Source organism: Poeciliopsis prolifica, unplaced genomic scaffold (genome assembly GCF_027474105.1).
Source record: "Poeciliopsis prolifica strain line A6 unplaced genomic scaffold, Auburn_PproV2 SCAFFOLD052, whole genome shotgun sequence".
In the NCBI taxonomy this organism is placed as follows: domain Eukaryota; kingdom Metazoa; phylum Chordata; class Actinopteri; order Cyprinodontiformes; family Poeciliidae; genus Poeciliopsis; species Poeciliopsis prolifica.
Genome location: NW_026562427.1, coordinates 1,600,648 through 1,613,842, shown reverse-complemented (window position 1 = coordinate 1,613,842; position 13,195 = coordinate 1,600,648). Strand labels below are relative to the sequence as shown.

Below are 13,195 nucleotides of genomic sequence, written 5' to 3'. Positions count from 1 at the left end.
GTGGAGATTGCAGAGTTCGTGGATTGGTGTTGGAAGAGATAGAGAGATAGAGACGGGAAGGAGGAGGACGGGGGTGGGGGGGGATGCCATGAGAGTGCTGTGAGTAAAGGTTTTCCGTGCTAACTAGTGTCTTCGCCAGAATCACATTCGTGGTGCCTTGCTCTGCGAAGCCCGGCTTCTGATTGGTCGGCTGAAAGCACGCGCACGCCCATAAGCAAAGGGGAGTGAGAGAGAGACGCTGACATTGCGGGGGCTTGCGCGCGTTAAGTACGCTGTAGTGATGACACGGTTGAATGAAAGAGCGCCGGCAAAAGGGGGCGGGGCCAAATCATATAGTGAGTTTGCACTATATGTTATTGTCAACACTTTGCATGAGAAAACAGTCAATATCAAGAGTCCCGTTTGCATGGGAGGACCCTGGGCCGCTCCTCGGGCCCTCGCGCAATGCGAGAATGACACGTCTCCTACGACTACTTCCCACATGGCGGCATCCATCTTCTCCACCATGGAGGGGAGCCATGCCCTCTTTGGTCCGCGACTCAAAGTCCAGCAGCAGGCCCCATTTACTCGAGGTCACACGCAGGTAAAAGCATGGCGAACTGGGATCTTTGCTGTTTGGTTAGAATGTCTATTAGACTTCTTGACGCAACGGATACGCCACGTGGAGCGAAGACACGAGAATCCCTAATGCCCTATATATATAAAAAAAGAAAAACAAATCACTGAATGAAGGGAGTGGTTTCTCTCTCCAGTGTTCCCCCAGTGTGCCTCGTAACGTATGGACACATGTTGAATGCATACCTATAACCTGGGTTTACTGAAAACATAGGAAGATTACAGTAATGTCCACTTTATGAGAGAGTCACACCAACACCTCTACTAATAGGCAGGGGTCGATATTCTGTCAAAGCAGATTCTGTACAAGGTTTTCAATGTGTGGCGTAGTCAAAGGGTTTTTGCATGTGATCAGTGAATGATGTGTTCAAATAGGAGGTTTAAAAACCCTAATAAAATCTGTCAAAGTAAGTATAGAAATTGATAAATTGCTGTTGAAAGTCCCATCCTGTAAAAGTTTACTTTTCAAAATCAAGTTATTTTCATTTTAATGGAAACAAATAAATAATAATTAGCAAAGTGTGAAGTAATGTCTAATTTCCTGGAATCCTTCAACTCACCAGTGTAAGACAAGTGATTAAAAAAAACACAAATAGACACACAGAAATGCACAAGTTAAATAAACAAGTCCAAAAATCTAAAATGCAGATCAGCGGCAAGCCTGAATGATCCATTCAGCTCCCTTCACTATCTTCTGCAGGACACTTTTGGCTGCCATATTATAGCTGGACTAACTGCTGCTTTAGTATGTCCATGACTATCGCTTCTGTTAATAGAAAAAAAAAATAGAAAGTTATTTGTTCTATAAAACAAAATATATATATTTTTTTATTTTATAAGACATTTATTTAACTTGAATATATGGTAAATATATTCAATTAAATTTGTTCTGAATATAATATTGTCATCAAACAGTGACTAAAAAACTCTTAAACAACAATGCATTTACATTCGTCTTCTGACAAATTTATTCAAAATCACATATCTAATTAAGAAATTTAACAACATAATGATTGCATGTCCTCAAAGCCAATAAATTAATGAAGTCATAACTTTGATCCACATGTCACGTGGCACAAATAAGAACTGCCTACTGTATGCTCTGAAAAAAAAAAGTTGGAGCGTGCAGAGTGAATGGGGTCTGGAATACAATTTGTAAACGTAACTTATCAAGTCCACACATTGATCAAAATGACTAATAAATTGACAAACCAATCTCTGGGGACAGTAGTAATTGGTGTTGCTCAACCAAATCCTTTGTTTTCATTCATCTGTCCGTCCGTCCAGCCACCGCCTGTCCCATCCGTCCACTGTACCTGTTCGATCCATGTCGGCTGGGGAGCAAAGGGGTCAGCCTAAAGAAGGGGATCCGCTCGTGATAAAGGGGTGAATAAATGCACTGGTCGTTTGACAAGAGCTGTTGTAGCATTGTAGAGCAAATAGGTCATGACAAACAAGATACTAGGCTTTAATGTTAAAATGATTAAACGGAAAATGTTGCAAACACAGAAACCAATCAGAACCACGAGGAGGGTCTTAGTGCTGCCAATGAGGCTTGTGTACCCACTGCTCACCTCCCCACTATGATTTCTCCAGGGCTCTCTGTGTGCTTCGGCGTGTCAGCCACTAAAATTCATATCAAACTGAGGCATTAAGTTGCAAAGAGAGTTCATTCACTCAAATATATTTGGAGAGAATGCAAGGAACTTGAAACATGATACATTTGGCAAGGTTTCTTTTTCTTTTTTTTTTTTTAACTCTGGGCACTAAGGCTGTTGTCTTTTCATTTACATATAATGACTGATATCCTCTAATTTATAAAATTTAGAGAAGCTCTAGTTTGTTTTTCTGTGAGATGTATAGTCATTCTTTGGATCTGTGGCTGTTTCTGAAATGGGAGACATGGGCAACCGCTCAGGGCGACAACTTGCAAGGGCGGCACTATGTTCCACGCCTTCTTTTCCCCGAGTGTCTGAATGACTACCCTACATTACGACTATAGAAACGTCCATAGATACTATAATCTAAGGTCGTTCTTGTGGTCATATCCTTTTCAGAAAGTAAACAGAAGAAATCTAAAACAGTTTCAGAAAAACTACTTTTATGTGGACAACATTCAAAAACCTTTATAACAAGGCATATTCACAATGGTTACTTTCTGCTAAAGCAATGCCCTGTATATCACTGTGGGTTTAGTGGTTTTGAAAGCAAAGCTACTGTTTTATCAGTTCTGTGGAGTATGATTTGTTTAGATCATGTTTTCGCAGATTTACATTGCACTCTAGGAAAATCACGTGGTCCCATAATTTAAATTACAGTAATATTAACTGGGCACAAAACAACTAGTTTACCACATTTAAGTAAAAAAGAAGGAGTACTTGACTTGGGTGGAATAATTTTATAAGTTAAAACACATATTTTGTGAAAAAAAAGAATGAGCCTGTATTTTAGAACTGCAACAATAATTACAATAGTTTTTTATATTTTTTTATATAAAACTGCCTTTACAGGAAAACTGGTTTATTATGTCAAACAGTAAAGTGACTCCACACAGGGCCGGAAAATGGAGGACCCCCATGTTTGTCACATAGGTCCCCATAGGGCTTACAACAGATTGTTAGTTAGGTACAAAAAAAACTCAGTTTTTACACCTTCACTAAAATAGAGTGTGTTGGTTCTCTGCACAAAAATCCAACTGATTAAAATGCCTGACTCAATTTATTGCATGTCATCCCTGTTTCTTTACTCAAAGCTATTGAGTAAAGGTGACTGGTGCCAAAAAAAAAAAAACTGGGGTTAAGGGTTAATGTGCCAGGCAGCCCTGGCTAATAAGAGAGGTTGTTGTGATGCAAAAATATCATGTTATGATAAATAATTTCAACATATTTTCCAAGCCTTATTTCAACCCACAACCAGTGGAGTTCAGCTGAAAAATTAACACAAATAAAAGAACATAAAAATGTTGTAGCCACCTGGTTGCAGAGATCTGGCTAAGCACCTTTTTGCTGAGGGTCACACTGACGCCCGACTTGTTGAATCTCGCTTACCCAAAATAAAGTCCAGCTGTCCCAGAAGAATCTGTGTCACATTTGCTCATTGAATCATTTAGCTAAAGCCTCAGTTTGCTGACAGTTTGCAACGAATAAATAATGGTCTTGCACAAATCAGCCAGGAGAAAGATACAAAAATCTACTGCATTATGTAAAAACAACAGGACAACAAAGAGAGTTATGACAAGTGGAACAAATTGTGGAAAACTGAAGGTTTCCTCAAAACGGCTGAAAGGATTGAAACTGGTACAGAAACTGGAAATAACCCCGATGAAGCGGCAGAAATTTCTGCAAAGTTCAGTTGTTTTTTTTTTCCTAGACACAATGTTCACTCTTCTCCTCATGCTTGGACAAAGAGTCAGGGCCGTAAAAACTTGTCTAAGTCTTTTCTCCCCCCCCAAAAAAAACAGTCGTCCAAAAAATTGCTACATTTTTTTCTGAAAGTTTGTGGGAGCATGTCTCATAATTGATTAAAGCCAACTTTTAACTTTAACTTTAGGACTCTGACATTTTGTCACAAAAACAACAGTGAACATGAACAAAAGAACTCCACCGCCACAGTGAAACACGGCAGTGGCAGCACCGTGATCTGAGGTTTAAATTATGAATGGTACTGGTCACTTCTGACCTAAAAGTTTTAGGTGTTGAAGAAGATAAGGAGTTTCGTCCGTTAGCTTGAGAGTGGAGTTACACATCAGAATAAATGCAAAAAAAAAAAAAAAAGAGTTAACGAGAAAAAAATGTGCATATTTTGAAATTAAAAAGACAGAATTTAGAATGAAATGTCACAGACCATGTCCTGGATTATTGACTCACAATCTGATGGAGTCGCTGAACTTTAGCAAGCAACTGTTTGACAATAGAGTCCAAGCAATGAAGATGGAATATTAAAATTGAACAGGGTTCAAAGAATGAAGGGTTTGTACACTTGTGCTGTTGGGTTGCATTTGTTTCATCATTCTTTCTAGCAGTCCTGCTTACAAACTTGTTTTTAAGTTAAAGTGGACAAGGTAAATTTCAAACTATATGGGTGATAGGGGGGCAGAGAGGTCATGAAAATACTTAGGATTTTTTCTTTTTATGTCACAAAACCTGAAAGCTCCTGTACATCCCTGCGGTGTTCATCTCCATGTGCATACTCCTCTGAAAGCAGGTTACAAAGGGGAAGCGTTGCTTCAGTGGGCCCTCCATCCAGCGGCTCGGACTCTCGGGGGCCATGTCTGTCTCGGAGGGCACTCCTCCTCTTCCTCCCCCTCCTCCTCTCCCTGCTCCTGAGCGAACACGCCGATTGGCTGAGCCGCTGGACCAATCGGCGCGGCGCGGAGCCTCCCAGCTCCGCCGCTGCCGGCTCGGCCTCAGCCGCGCTCGCTCATTGGCTGCCCGGCGTCGACTATTCTATATGAATCAGCGCGCCAACCGCGCGTCTCCCGCCGGGTTTCCTCCGCTCGGCTTCATCGTAAATCCCGGAGGTGGAACGAAACACGCCGAATCCGGGCCGCTTTTTCTTACGGTCTTCAACTTTTCCAACAAGCTCCCGCCGCTTAATGAACCCTGCATTCATTAAGCAGGGTTATTTAAATAATAATAATAATAATAATAATAATAATAATAATAATAATAATAATAATAATAATAATAATAAAAGAGAATGCATTTCATTAAAGATCCTTAAAACTTGTGAATACAGGATGCGTCTAGTGAAGTTTGCAACTCCTAAGACGTCTCATGAGGATTATCTCGTCAAATTCAATTGGAGACATTTTATTTCCTGTTGGATCCGTGTCCGCGATTTGAATAGCGCTCAAACAATATAGGCAAAAAACCATGAGGCAGGCAGGGTGTTGAGCTCGAATCGTTTCCCCCGCCGGCCAAAAGAACAGTGGAGCCCACACCGAGTGGGTTGGAAAGTGTCAGATTGTGCTGCTCTTTGCGTGACTCCAGGATGTATAGACAGCAGCCATTTGAACTCTCTCTCTCTGTCTCTCTCCTCGCCCCTGTCGGTTTAAATGAACCGACGCATGGCTGCAGCCCTCTCTCCGACTCCGTGCATGTGTGCGTGTGTGTGGGGGAAGACTCTGCGGGAGGAGCGGCGGTGAATGTATCGCTGAGGAATGTACAGAAAGAGCCTCTAACCCGCCCCTTCACCCTTCCCTCCACCACCCCCACCCCACGTCTCTCCTTCTGCGAGTTGCAGAGCAAATTCCATAGGGGGTGCAATGCAAACTAACGTAAAGTTTCAGAGCAAAGCTGCATCCTGTGCGGGGAAGATCCGTGCGCTTTGCTGTAGATTAGACAAAGAAATCGAGCTGCTTTTGCACGTTTTTCCCCCTTTTTTTTAGGGGGGTGGGGGGGGAGTATATTTAAGGGGAAATGGGCTGAGGGAGGAGGAAAAAGAGGGGGTGGGGGGTGGATTGTTTAAGTAAAACACAGCTTATAGCCCAACTTTGAGCCGCCGTTGGCCTCTCTCCAAGACATAGTCTGCGTCTCCAAAGGCGCAAACAAAACCCCCCCATTAGGCTCCAGTGAGTCCAGAGCTTCTGTTTTCCGGTGAGACTGCTTTTATTTTTACTGTATACATTTTTTTAAAAAAGTAATTAAATCAACCATTTTCTTTTCCATGTATCTGTCTATCTATATATATGTATGTATTTAACTTGGCACCATTTAAACCCTGCGACTGACCGCTTCCGACAGCCAGAGAGTGAGGGAACACAGGCTGTGAACGCCATGTTGAAGGAGAGTCTGGCAGTGACTGAACTGATGCAAACACATCTTTGCGTTCAGGCAGCTGCAGTAGAGGTGTGAGCAGGAGGGCTCCTGCTGCATTAAGGTGTTTTCCAAAACTATGAGAGTAAAAACAAAAACAAAAAAAACAATCATGTTTTCTGCTCAGATTTTGTTGTGTGTTGAGACCCATCAGAAAATGGCGGGTGTTGCCCCCTCTCTCTGCTTCTCCCCTCCTCTCTTTCATTCAAAACAATATGCAAAGACGGAAATCTCCTCTTTTTTTTTTTTTTTTGCAGCACATGTTGTTGTATTGCAAGAAAATGTCTCAAATTTGCTTTCATGCCTGAGCAGAAACTCGTTTGATTATTATTTGGAGAGATTCGGCCAAGCAAAGAATTTCTACGCTTTATTTTCTGCTCTTAAGAAAAAAACTGCAAAAAGCTGGAAAAGAGTGAATTTTGAGATGTTTGTGGCAAGTGAGACAATTATGTACTGCAATAAGAATGACACTTCAGTTTGCTTTGAATCAACTCATAAGACCTAAAAAAAAAAAACAGCCATCATTTAACACTGTTTGGGTTCAGAGGGCAACAAGTGTCTCTTTATTTTATTTTCTTTAAACTTCAAACTGATCTGGTCTAATTTCAATGCCAATGATGTGTGGAGAATAGTTATTTAATAATGCTTTGCTTCTCTTTCATTGCATTTATTTGAACAAATTTTAAACTCAGCGTTGAATCACAAAATGTAGTTACTTGAAACATTTCTGAGAGGGCAGGATTTTAATTATTTTTTCGTTTGATTTTTTTCTGGCATAGTTTGCAGCACGTGTTCCTGCAGTGCTGAAAGTGTGTGTTCTCAAAGGGTCACACGGATATTTGCAGATTTTGTCACACGTTTCAGCCTGAGTGCAGCCTATACGGCCATGCGTTGGCATGCAGTTCTTTGCTAATCTCATTGGAAAACTTTCTCCTCCAGGCTGCTGCCTCTGTTCTTGTTTACTGGTTTCATTTTTTGTCTGGCGAACCAAATTGGCTTTCATATTTAAAAAAAAAAAAAAAACCTTAAATGTAATCAGTTTTTGCATTGTCATGCCTGAAAGAATTATATTTTTTTTAAAAAAAATTGTTTTGTGCCAAACATGTAATACACAGTGAATAATGTGATTTTAAATGCACAATTTAAAGAATGTGGAATGCAGTTAATTGTTTTTGTTTTAATAGATATGAAGCAGTTGTTCACAAGATCTGGAGATTAAAAATTCTGCAAAAGTTGAATTTTATTTTTAAGAAATACGAAAGCAAGTATTTAGGCTGTTTTCACAAATTTGTTTGGATCCAGAAAGCCTTTTCATACTGTGATAATTCTTTAGTTTTTTTCTTTCCAGTTGACATAAAAGTCGTTGTAAGAATATTCTCAAATTTGTGGGAAATCACTTTCTGAGACTGACATAATTTAGCTTAGAGTTTAAAAAAAGGCAAAACAAAGTCTTTTGTGATGCCTTCAAGTACCATTTTTAATTTGAAAAACAAAAAATGTTCTAAACTCCTTTAAATATCTATTTTTTTACGACACAATTACACGCGTCAAATGTTAGATTTCGGTCTGCATCACCGTATTAAAAAGTGTTTCTACTACATAAGAAGACCAGCGAGGCACACAGAATAACACGTCTACTATTCGAACACAGTCAGATCAGAAATGATGATTTTATCTTTTATCTCTCACCAGTTTTTGTTTTAAGCCAATATTTGTAGTGCTACACATATGTTTAATGTTTACTTTTGTACAAGAAGATTATTGAACGTACTAATCTGGATGTAGAATCTGGATCTGGTCCTTGATTTTAGTTACTTTCTGAGCTTCAAACTATTTAAATTCCATCGACTGTGAAGGATTTCACTCAAATTTCTAAATCAACTCCAAACAACACAAGTCCCCTCCCAGTTTTTACATTCCACTCCGCAGATGCTAAGCTACTGTCACCATACCAGTTGCATTGGGTAGCCTCAATGTACAGGCAGGGACCAAGATCATAAAACAAAACTATTTACCCACAAAATCATTTACTCCACTTGCACCTGCTGAGAGATAGTAGACGGTAACTTTCGACAGTTCTGCTGAAAGTTACTGTTCCAGTTGCTGATGCTGGGCAAGAGAAAAACCTCAATTACCACAGAAAGACCTAATTAAATCTTTATTGAGAAGCACTGCACAGTTTGAACCTGGTGTCACTTCGACATGTCATTTGCCTTGGAACCTTACGACTCCTCTCTGAACCTGTATGAGTGAATGCAGAACACTGAGAGGCCCCTGGGATGTGTCAGCGGTGATTGACTCCCTCTGAGTGGAGCCAGGTCTGCAGATAAAGTGACCTGCATTCTTTAAGGGTCTACATGCTTAATTAGCCCATTCACATGGGAGAGATGCTTTTTGCTCCCGGTTTCTCCGAAGAATGAGAAACAAACGTGTGTCAGTGAATCGGTGAGGATTTCTACAGTAGATGTAATCTGTAAGGTTTCTTTTCTCTTTCTTTTTGACTTCTGACATAGTTTAGTTAATAGCAAGCCCTTTTTATGTTATTCATTCACACCATGTTATTAACTTGCGTCATTTTGATCTTTGCGTGAATGCAGCGTGATGTTCATCTCCTCCTGTTCGTGCCTGAAAAGCTCTCAATAAAACGCTGAGAAAACGGATTCTGCGCATGTTCTCACTGTTTTCCTTGAAAATGGCGTCCAGTGGTGTATTTCTGTTTTTCCTGGAAATAAAAGAAGCATGGATTTGTACTGCAGGGTTTCACAAAACGCAGTTCTTAATAACCAAAAGAAATAAAATTAAAAAAATCTGGCGTGATTAGATTAGGTTTGATAACATCACAAAAGGCACAAGATGAGAGCTGATCAGCTAAGCCTTGGCAATCTCTGGGGACAGCATGCAAGTAAAGCCCTTTAAAAGGGAGAATTGGCTTAAAAACATGCAGAGAAACAAGAAAAAGGTAAAAGAAAAGGTGCAAGAGGACGTAATCAAAAGAACTGGTTAGTTGTCTGTGTCTTTTGTGATGCCATCTGATGCATGTTTGCATGGAAGTCTGAGTTTTTCATGACAAAATAGTAAAGCAAGTGGAAAAATCTCATCATCACATTCCAAAGATATAAAAATCTACTTCTGACGTGAGCTTGATTTATTAGAAAAAAAAAAGAGAGGGACATGCTATGTAACCCTACAGTTTGGTGCTTCAATTGGACAAGATGAAATCATTTGAAACACTGGAAAAGTGTCAACAGACAAAAGAAAACCAAGCTGCTGATCCAAAACACTTTATTTTATAGCCCAGTAAACTGTAAAAGTCAAAGCATAGTAACACCGAGGTAAATCTGTGACGCTCGCTGTTAAACATGTTCACCAGACACCGGCTGTAAAAATCAAGTGTCCCCATTGTTTCCTCTTCTTGAGCAATAAGCGCAACCGGTCGGAATAACCACCGGTTCGCTAAAAAGCTGTAATATCTGCTGCAAAATGCAAAAGAGGAAAGAAAAAGAAAAAAGCTGTAAGCCTGAGGATGAGGCTCGGGGCGTCTAATGCATATAAACGACTTCCGATTTCAAAAAATTTGCTGATTTTTTGAATCAGCAGATTCAAGACATACTGATGTTCATCAACATCATATTGATGAATACTTGCAGATTTCAATTGCTCCTTTAAAACACCACAGAAGACGAGAAAGAGGGGAGGCTGAACTTTGAAGCCACTCAGAATTCGCCTGTGGAAAGAACGAGAAATTTACGTTTACTGCTGCAGAGTACAAATAAAACTGATCTGTCCTCATCTTCATTATGGTATGCGTATGAGGCTAATAATGGTGCTGCATCCCAAACTGCACAAGAAAGGATCTCTATTTACGCTTCCTGATGGTAAAGGAGAGCCCACATCATTAGGATGATGGAGACCCTCTGCAGGAGAAGGAAGACAATAAGAGAAAATTTCCCTTTAGGACAAGAGCATATTGCTGCCTTCCTACTCACAAATCATAACTTGTCTAAATGATGTTTTCGTTTATCGTATCTGCCATGCCCGCATTTGTCAGGATAATTCTGCACCTCGTTTGCGGAGAAATAAGGTGAGAAAGAGTTTTTAAATGGACTGAAAACACCGCGCCCTCTACATTTTTAACAGTAAATCAAAGCTAAAAGATATCACTGGCCAAAAAGTGAAGCAAAGTCCAAGCTTGACGTCATCGTTGCTCTTCCCGAGGAGGACGGCTGCGGCTGTAGATTTCAGGAGACTCCAGATGGAATAATCTACTCCGACGGCTCCCTCATCCGTCTCCAGCTCTTATTGTCTGAGGAAAGAGGAGAGAAAGGAGAAGCGACATCTCTTTTTTGGTGAGATTTAACTTCCAGAAGCAGAAGCTCCCAACTGGTAATTCCTTTTTGAATGAAGATGCTTCATTTCTTCGGTTAAGGCACATAAGATGATACTGACATCTTGTGGCAAATCTACATCATCACGTCTAATGAAAACAAAAAAGCCTTGACGTTTCACATTCCATCAACTCATCAAGAAAACTTCCTTCAAGCGGGTATTTATGGGACACTTTGAAATGGAAATCAATACATAAAACAGTGTTTTTAATTCAATTTTAAATTCGAAAGTGAGATGCTGATTTCATTTTCCCGCAGCACTTGCACACTAAGAGCACCAAGAGTTGTTTTATTGATCAATTTATCATCTCACCTAACCCGGCCTAAACCCCACAGGCAGTCTATACGGCACATGGAGACTCCATTTGCAATAATGGAACTCACCCAAATTATGCTATCAAAGCAATCTCAAACCTCAGCAGAGCCACAGGCTAATTGCCTCCATGTCACATCACACTGATGCAGTAACTCATGCAAAGGGAAGCTGGATCAAATGCATTTACTACACGGTACATTGGACATCCTCATAAACAGCAACCCTACTTAAAACAAATAAAAATAAATAAAACAAATCCTACCTTCGCTTTGCAGATAGCGGGGAGCCGATCACAGCCCGGCGTTTCCTTGTTGTTGCAAAAACAACATCTAAAACTAATCTGAGCTTCATCTTTGAATACATCGTTATAGTTTCAATAACTGGAATACATCAGCCTATATGGATGTTCTGATCCATATAGCTCCACCTGTTGATTCTAAAGCAGGCAAAATAAAAAAAAATAAAATGCTTCAACAGAAGGTTTGAAACAACAGAATTTTACACTGGAGGGTGTTGGGGTTTTTCCTCCCAAATATAATGAATCAATACCTAAAAATAGTTGGAAGAGACATTTCCAATGTCTCCAGATAGTACTGTCTTATTGCACCACTGTAATATAAACCTAAAACAGACAAATAAAAAAGGAAGAAAATGTAGAACGTATGACCTCTGACCTTACCTCGTCGTTTCGGGTGGTTTGTCACTGAAAAGCTTCAGCATAAAACTGACAAAGTGTTCACTAGGTCCTAAAAACATGGCGGCAGGTCGGAAGGCGACTGTTGACCGTCTCTTCGCGTTAAGAAAAATCTTTTACCTTCTCTTCGTGAAGCCGCGGATGAGACGCGGTGGGAGGAAACGCTCTCCTGTGATTGGTGGATAAGGTAGGTTGGGTCCAAACGCAGTTTTTTTTTTTTTTCAGCAACAACAAGGAAACGCCGGGCTGTGAGTGGCTCCCCGCTATCTGCAAAGCGAATGTATGGCAAGCAGTTCTAACACATAATCCAATCAAATTCCCGGCTCCCTTTTGTTATCAAAATAAGGTTTCTAATCGATAAAAAAAAAGATAATAAATTTACAATAACATCATTCTAAATAAAATATTGATTTCTAGACCCCAACAGCTCAGATTGTGGGTTAGACTTTTTTTTTATTGTATCTTTTTGTAGCCGGGGCATTATGTCCATTATGCACTCTTCCGGTTGCCCATATAAGGAAGACGCTGTTTTAGCGCAGCTGATTCATTACCGAGGCAAGCAATTTGTATTTACATTTAAAAGCGGGTAGATCGCTGAGAGGGTGAGAGTCCAGGCTGATTTCTCTGCAGGTATGGTTAACATGAAGTGTGCGCTGGGTTGAGAATTATTTCTGATGGCTCCATTTTATTGTTGCAGGAAACCTCCTCTTGGAGAGGATATACAGAGCTCTGCTAGCTTTTAGCGAAGGTAAAGGCAGTTCATTATTATGTGGTTATTTAAAATATCTGTTTAATTTTATTCTCTGTTGTGTGCAGGTTGGCCTGCTACTGTTTCGGTTTTAGTTTGTTTTGGTTATTTATGGATTAAACTTTTTTATTCTTTTGGGAGTTTTTATTGTTCAGCCCTCCAGGCTCGCTTGTAGAAACCTGTGCTGTCCCTGGTTCCAAGCTGTTTTATCTAGATTGAGGAGACTAGTGGAAGGGGAGTTTCTTGTTTTGTGTTATTCACCGGGAGTTTTTCTTTAGTTGTGCGAGTGTGTTTTTGTTTGGGAACACGTAGGTGTATTCAGTTACATTTGTTTTTTTAAATTATTATTTCTCCCCCAAGCAGTCTGATTTTATTTAATCAGAGTAACTGATCATCAGCGGTAAGGTTTCCAGGGCCAGCATAGATTTAGGATTTTAAAGTGGTTGATATTGTACAATAAAAATGAATTGACTATTTATGCCTAGCATTATTGTGATTAAATAAACTGTGGTTAATTTGCATCAGTGCCTCTGATCATTTTCCTTACAAACTTATGTGTGATCTGGTAAAAAGACACCAGAGGATTTAAGGTTCTTCACACATAACTAAGGTGGTAACCGA

The 13,195-nt window shown here is 40.0% G+C and overlaps 1 long non-coding RNA gene across 2 annotated transcripts; it reads right to left on the bottom strand.

Annotated features, from left to right (window-relative positions):
- Positions 1-9,696: 9,696 nt before the first annotated feature.
- Positions 9,697-11,940, bottom strand: LOC129378546 (uncharacterized). 2 transcript variants are annotated; one of them, XR_008608057.1, is made up of 2 exons: positions 11,812-11,940; positions 9,697-11,568 (listed from the first exon to the last, which is right to left on the bottom strand). It is a non-coding gene; the product is annotated as an uncharacterized LOC129378546 (long non-coding RNA). The 2 variants fall into 2 exon arrangements; XR_008608056.1 differs by having other exon boundaries at positions 9,697-10,734.
- Positions 11,941-13,195: the final 1,255 nt, after the last annotated feature.